Source organism: Meleagris gallopavo, chromosome 23, assembly GCF_000146605.3.
Source record: "Meleagris gallopavo isolate NT-WF06-2002-E0010 breed Aviagen turkey brand Nicholas breeding stock chromosome 23, Turkey_5.1, whole genome shotgun sequence".
Classification (NCBI taxonomy): Eukaryota; Metazoa; Chordata; class Aves; order Galliformes; family Phasianidae; genus Meleagris; species Meleagris gallopavo.
Genome location: NC_015033.2, coordinates 6,565,872 through 6,573,578, shown reverse-complemented (window position 1 = coordinate 6,573,578; position 7,707 = coordinate 6,565,872). Strand labels below are relative to the sequence as shown.

The 7,707-nt window shown below is 47.4% G+C and overlaps 1 long non-coding RNA gene across 4 annotated transcripts; it reads right to left on the bottom strand.

The window, feature by feature from the left end:
- Positions 1-673: 673 nt before the first annotated feature.
- Positions 674-7,627, bottom strand: LOC104914197. 4 transcript variants are annotated; one of them, XR_004161938.1, is made up of 5 exons: positions 7,361-7,627; positions 4,533-6,507; positions 3,978-4,183; positions 3,815-3,878; positions 674-1,522 (listed from the first exon to the last, which is right to left on the bottom strand). It is a non-coding gene; the product is annotated as an uncharacterized LOC104914197 (long non-coding RNA). The 4 variants fall into 4 exon arrangements; XR_795872.3 differs by having other exon boundaries at positions 6,456-6,507; XR_004161937.1 differs by having other exon boundaries at positions 3,978-6,507.
- Between the last annotated feature and the right edge of the window lie 80 nt (positions 7,628-7,707).

Genomic DNA, 7,707 nt, shown 5'->3' with positions numbered 1-7,707 from the left:
GCAGTGCGCGCTCAGGCGCGCGGCCCCGGGGAGGAGGGAGGGGCGCGAGCGCGCCACGCCCCGCGGGCGGGAGGGGGAGTGCGCATGCGCGGGGAGCGCTGGGGAAGCGGGAGGAGCGCGGTGCGATGCGACGTGACGGAGAGGTTTTATTGCAAAAAATACAAAAAAAAAAAAAGGCTGGGATGGGAATCGTAGATAAAAGAAGTACGGCAAAAAAAAAGAATGAGGTGCGAGCCAATAACGGGAGCTGCGATGGAAAGTAATAAATGCACGAGGTGGGTTGTGGAAAATAAGGAATGCGTGGCAGACGGGCTGCAGTACGAGGTGATGAGTGGATGCAATGCAATGCAGGGTTGCAAATAAATAAATAAGACGTACAGTGCAAAGAAATAAAGGGGGGCTGTTGCAAAAAAGTGGGGCTGCGATACAAAATGAGTGGGGAAAAATTGGGACACGCTGTGAAAGGTAAAGGGCTGCCGTGCAAAAATGGGTGCAGGGCAAAAGGCATGGAGGTTCTGCCTCCTCCTCACCATCCAAACCCAGCACAAGGCAAACCCTACACAAGGCAAACCCAGCGCTCTCCCTTCACTGCAATCAGCAAGTAAAAAATTAATTGTGGTGTGAGCAGACAAGGGCCCTGTGATGCAGAGCCTTTTATTAGCCTATAGAGCTGTTTATCTCTAATAGCTCCAAAGTTCAGTGCCGTATGAACCCCGCGGGCTGGCTGTGGGCCAGGCTCTGGCGCTGGAGGAGTTCACCAAATCTCACCGTGGGCACCGTGCTGCCAAATTCTTCCCCTGACCAAACTGCGGTTCGAGTTGGAAGGCACCCATAAGGCTCAGGTCCAGCAGCAGTCCCAGCCATCGAGCTGTAGGTCACTTCCCTTTGCAAATCTCTCCATTTAAGCAGCCCTCTGACGCACGTCAGCCTGAGCCTCGGCAAACCTGAGCCTTATCCCCAGCTCTGCCTGTAATCCCACGGTGGCCCCGTGCCTCAGTTTCCCCCGTGATGGTGGGTGTGAAGCTGCTCTGCCGAATGGACATGGACTGATTAAAAATAAAAAAGCAATAACCTCTTGCATGCAAACCATCTACTAATAAAGCACGTGACCACGCACATGCAAGGAAAAGCATTGCAGTGGACTCTACCACACATTTCTCCATGGAAATGGGCTCAGCTCTTTGTTTTAACTGGTCAGAAACCCCAAGAGCAGGAACCACTTGTCTATACCTTCCTTAAGGGATTCCATTTTGGAGAGAAAGGAACATATCCCTCTCCAAACCATGAGCCAGCTGGCTTTTCCACACCAAGTTTTCCCCTAGCCAGGTAAGCATGCCCCCCTGTGACAGCATTTCCAAACATTTTCCTCCGTCCCTGCCAGGGAAGCACCTCTGAGAGACTAAAAAAAGCCACACGTTCTCCCAGGTCCTTCAAAGAAACCTCATGCAGGGTCACTGCTGTCACACTGCAGGCAGCCTGGCTGGAAGGACATCCACAGTCAAGGAGCTGTCACAAACAAAGCCTGCAGACAGAAGAAAACAGTTGAAATTAGTACTTAAAACGCTCTGTTTACATGAAAGCCAGCTGGAAGAGGAGTGCGTAGCCTGGTCTGTGATGCAGAACGAAGCTCTGGATCATTCCAGTGCTCTTAGTGTGCTTTAAGGGGAAGCTGTTCCCAGTTACAACACACAGCCACGCTTGGGCAGTGCTGCTGTAACCAGATCCCTCTCACTCTTCTGAAGATTTTAAAGAACACAGATTGGAGAGAGTGTGACCTGCATCTCAGAAGGCCAAAGGGACCTCAGTAAAGGAGGTGGCAGCAACCGGCGTCATCCTGGTCACTGCACGAGGACCTGTGTGCAGCCTGCTGGCAACAAGCTTGGGAGCAAGCATCAAAGGTCAACACTTGATCCTGCACCCCTGCTACTCAAACAGCCCAGAACAGGAGACTCCATCCAGCTGCTCTCCATCACCCAGCGTCGCTCATCCACCAGCACACGCCAGGGCAGAGCCCAGGGCTCTGCAGGGCACTGTTTAATTGCTCATCCACACAGTGAGTGCAGTGAGAACCCAGCTATCTGCAGGCATTGCGGCCAAACACTGTTAAAACATCTGCATGTTTCTTATCACTACTTGGAGAGGATTAACATGCCAGACCAGATATTAATGAGGGAGCAGGTTATAAACCCATCTCAGCTTGCACACTGTGTTCACATCAAGAAAAGCAAAGCAGGAGCAGGACAGATCAAAAGAGAGCCATTAAAGGCGTGAGAAAAACAGTGCTGCCATATAAGGAGCTAATAAAGTTAGCAGCTCTCCAGTTTGGAGGAAAAAAGGGCAGGAGGATCAGAAAACATCCTTGGGGTTCATACCAAAAGCAAAGGCAACAGCCAGAGGCAGCCTACCATCTAGGAGCAAACGTGGATAAACAGAAAGGCACTTTACAGAGCCAACAGCACCGCTCATACATTTTTAACGTGTAACACAATGTTCATAACATTCCTAACCCAGTATCTTACCCCAAGTGGTGCAGCTTGCTAAAAAATTAGATACGGAACAAGGACAGCAACAAGGATTGCTTGCTAAAACCATAATTCCCTACAATCAGCCCTGGTTCAGTGAGGGCTCTGCTTTGTGAGCTCATAGCACTGCAGTTGGAGAGTGGGGCGGGAGGCATTGCTCTGCTCCCCACAGCTGGGGACACCGCACTGACCAGACCTGCAGGGATTACAGCACTCGCATTCACAGCACGCAGCGATTACCCTCAGTGTCCAGTAAGCATCCAGCTTGCTTTGCTTTGTGCAGAGAAATGGTGTGTTGCTCAGACAAGAGCTCTCAGACACTCAGGGCTCTGCTTTGTTCGAGCCGGTCAGCTCCACCAACATCTTGCCATGAGGCATTTTATTGACATGTCTTTCCTGCTCATTGACTATATTTATTAACACAACACTATGGCAGCTGAATATCAAATTGCCAGCCAAGCTTTTATCTCATTTTTTAAGCCAGCCTGAATTGCTGTGCTAATTTTATTGCTTACCCATTACGTTTTATGCAATGGATAATTTTCTCCAAAAAGGAATTGGTGCTTTTTGATATTTGGGCTCATGTGTTGCCAAGACAGAGGATACTGGCTAATGTGCTGATAACGCTTTGAACGTGAAGCCTGATTCTGAATCCTAAGCAACAACACAAAGTATAGGATTTGAATTAATAAAGCTATTGATTTCAGTCCTTGCCTCTTACAGGGTAGCGCTCCAAGTCTTCACGATGTGTTAACTCTGTCCAGAACATCCCTTTGAGATGCAGAACATCCCTGCATCAGCTGTACCAGGACTCTCTGACTTCTTTTCAAGCACTGCTCCACCCAGACTTCACGGTGTTCTCATCCACAAAACACAGGGGATGAGAGCTGCTGCAAAATAATGCCACCGTGGCCAGTGGCTGAGCATCAGCTACCTTCTGCAGCACAGCAAGCACAGCTCAGGAGCCCCTGGAATTTGATTTACGCTGAACCCATTTGTGTATATATATATAAAAGCACACTTCCGTTTTCAAAATACGTTGCTACCCAAAAATAGATGTTTCTTCAACAGCAGAGCACAGAGCAATTGCTAAGGCATGCAAGCAAAGCACTATGTGCAGTCAGAGACTGCAAAAGAACTCACTCTTGCTTACTGCATAGTAGAATTTTTGAAATTAATACCTAGTTTTTCACCCACTGTTAGGAAAATAATAGAAACATTTCAGTGCCAGCTTCTGTCCTGGTTCCTTTTGTCCCCAAGCTTCTCTGCAACCACATCCTGAAGTGCTGTACCTGATAGCTTTTTTCCAAACACGAAGCATTTCATCCTCTAGGCAGAGGGCTTCTGTCTTCCAGGCTGCAAAACAGAACGTTTCAGGGGAATAAGATGAAAGGGGGAAAAAAAAATAAAAGCCACCCAGCCCCACGTGGTTTGACTACTGCAAAGGATACAAACCTCCTAGAACTGGAGAGATTACTGTATCCTGTACGTTGCCATGTTTAACACACAGTTGCAGTGTATTACCTCTCCATTAAAAGCCTCACATGCAATTGCCCAGCAGGAATGACAGAAATCAGGCTGGAGATGTTGCAGGACAAAGGTTTATAACAGTGCAACCATGTGAGTGGAAAGCTGCTCTTCTTCAACGTTCCCAATCACACCTAGGGCAAAATAAATAGCAAGCCAGCTATCTTCAGTGCTTTTGATTCACCATGTTGGCATTGAAGTCGCATCACTGTGTTCTAAATGAAGCAGACCGAGTGCACGCTTGTGCCATTACTGCTCCCTCACTTCAGGGAAGGGCAAAGAAGAAAAGTACTCGTGCATGGAGACCGACTGTATTTGAAAGGAGAACAGTTTCTTGGCTAGCTTTGGCTTTCATTTTACATCACCACAGCACTGCAGAACTCACAATGCATGCTTATGCTTTTTCTACCTCTTTGGTGTAATAGGAAAGCTTAAAAGGCTGCAGTTTCACCCATAAGAGGAGCAGAGGTTTCTATCACTCACTTGCTTTTTGCACCAGAAATTCAGGTGTTGTTTAGCTTGGAAACCTCACAGATGTCATTCTGGTAACTCTTCAATCCAAAGCATGCGGTGATACAAGTCCAACACTCCCAAGGAAATCCAGTTATTCCAAACTGATAGAGAAAAGTAGTACAATTCCTACAGGGTATCGTGGCCTGAAAAACCTGAAAGCATCCCAAACACTTTGTTGGTCCCCTGTACCTGCAGGCCAGCAGAGGCCCCCAATCAGCACCAGGCATATCTCCAAATACATCCCTAACAAGAGGAAAAAAATGGATGTCCTATCCAGGCTCATTTAATTCAAACACAGATGAGCCTTTTTAGAAACACAAGCAATTGGCAGTTTTCACATACACCATGCACCAGCTTCTCCCAGCTCTCCATCTCATTTTGAAATCTGGCCTGGACATCTCATACTTACCCTCAGCTAAATTTTTGCCAGAAAAACATAAAGTCACAGCTGTGCTCCAAATCACTGCAGCAACCAGGCAATGAAATCACTGCTCAGAAAGTGTTGCTCTAGCTTAGAAGGGCAGGGCCCCTCCACTGGTCAGCCAGCAGCACTCACACAACACCAAAGCCAATATTCTCATTGATGAAGGCTAATGAGGAGGTGCCAATACCTGCTCTCTTTGCTCACTGCTTGGACTGTGCATTTTGAAGTCGTGGTGACCTAGGAAAGATCTGAACCAGCTGCTTTTGATTACCTTCTGCCTCACAACAAAAGAAATTACACCCAGAAAGGAAGCATTCTCCTTCCTTCTGGCAAGCAAGCACAACTTTGAGGAATTGAGTAATAAAGCTGTGGCATCTCATGGGAGCAAGCTCACAGGAAAAATAGTTCAAGGGGACCCTGATCTTCAGCAACACCATTTAGCACGTTGCAATGCTCCCTCTGATGTCTGTGCATTACATTTGCCTGAGCAAAATGAGAAGTAATAAACTATTGCATGTAGGTCTGTTTGCTGGTAGGGAAAGGGGCCCCACAGTTTTACTCCCTGGAGGCACCCGCTCTCCCCACCCCTTTTGTGTGTATTTTTTTTTTTTTTTTATGTGCCACACATCAGCACAATGCTGACAACTGCATTGTATGCTTTCTGCCTATGCAGCAATTCAAGAACACACAACTCTGGAAGGTTTTTTGAAATGGGAAAGGGGGAGGGAACTGTCCTTTGCTACCCCACTTTAATTGCACAGCTCACTCCTCTACATGACCACAGGGAAGGGATAAAAATAAACGATTCAAACCAGTGCCGTTTTTACCACCCAAAAGGGTCAAACTAAGTCTTCTCACAAGATACAGTCAGTTGTGCTTAGAATAAAAGCTACCACGAGCAAGGATAAAAAGCACAGGGTTTCTTCTCTGGCATTGGAACCTCGCCTGTCCTCGCTGTTGTTTCGGTCTCCTCCTTCCCACACCTGCCAGTGCAAAGATACTGAAAAGGGAAAAGGGATGGAAGGGGACCAACAGCCAGCCCATCAGCTTTTCCACCTGCAAGCAGCAGCTTGATGGAGCCTGGTGGCACTGCTCCAGGAGCAGCGACCCGAGCACATTACCAGCCCTCCCAAATAAACTAATGCTTAACATCACACACACACCAGCACACGCAGCCTCCTTTAACGATAATGATGACTAATCCACAGCCTTTTTTATTTATTTCTTTATTTTTAATAAGGCCACAAGGCAGTGCCTCTTCCAGAAGCAGCAGCCTTTTCTTTTGTGAAACAGTATGGGGTGGGAAGGGGAAGCCCTGGGACCTGCTCATGCCCTCCAGAAGCAACCACAGAAACACTGTGGCTTTCTGTGGCGGTGTAAAGCACTCACACAACCAGAGCGCTGTGCCTTACCCTCCTCAGCAAGGCCAGATCCCACTGCCCAGCTTGCTGCATGTTTACAATACTCACAGAGAAACTATCTGCTGCAGAGTGGGAGTTACACAAACAATCCTGCATTTCCCTGGGAGGAAAAAAAAAAAAAAAATTAGGGCAGAAGACAGCTTTCACCCATAACATTGCAACATTCCCCTACACTGCTTGGGTCAGGGAGGGGATGCAGAGTTGTGTAATTGAAGTGGAGCATCTGCATTAGCTCAGTGGGCCCTGTCCCCTGAGCAAGGTCACGTGGACTTGCATGGAGACACATTAGTGCTCGCAGCCTGCTTTAATGCAAAGCTGTGGTCAGACCGCAGCGGAGCCAGCACTAAAGGAGGTCACCTGGGGACTACAAAAAAGTAATGAATTAAAAAATATATATCTATATGCAGATGTTTACTGACAAGCAGGCAGGTCTGAATCTTTGCTCTGCAAAAACCAAGGAGGAGCATAGAGCAGGCTGAGAAATAGCAGCCTGGTTCCCAGGACAAAGACAAATATCTGCATCTACAGACAACACCAAACAGATTTAGGTTACAGCTTTTACCAGCCTCCCTCCTCCCAGCTTCGCAGCCCTGAAACCCACCGGATCTGCCGTTATTTTAGCACACACCGACTCCAGCTCTCCCTGATTTTTGGTGGCACCGTGGAAATACTTACCCACCTCACAGGCAGGGTTGTGAAAGCTTACATTTGTGAGAGTTTGCAAATGGTTTTGAAAGCCTTCCAAGGAAGGTGCTGTAGGATCGTAAATCCTTCCCATTATTAATAAAATGGAGCTATTGTTCCAGCTCTAATCAAGACTTGTCTCCAGCTGGGCAATTTTAAAATGCAATTCAAAGCATACACACACACACACAAAACGATCATGAGGAAGCTGCAACACACAGGCTGAGAATAATAATAAAAAATAATAATAATAATAATAAAAAAATCACCGAGGTAGCAATCTGTTCTTTGGAGGTGGGATAAAAAAATAATAAGGCTGCTATGTAAGATGAATTCCAAGCAGCAGCATATCGGGGTGGGGAGAAGCTCCCTCCCACTGCCTGGGAAAGGTCACTTCTGCCCTAAGCAGCAGATCAGGGCTGTGGCACAGTGCATGCAAGTGAGCTCAGCCTCATCCATCTCCATCAGGAGACATCTCTGCTTTTAATTTATTTAGCAAAGGGGGAGGAAACTGAGTGTGTGTTGGGGGGGAGGACGGGCGGGGGTGAAAGAAAAAAAAAACAACTTGCAAACACCTCCCAGCACCCTCTGCAAGGATGGAGAAATATAGCGAGGG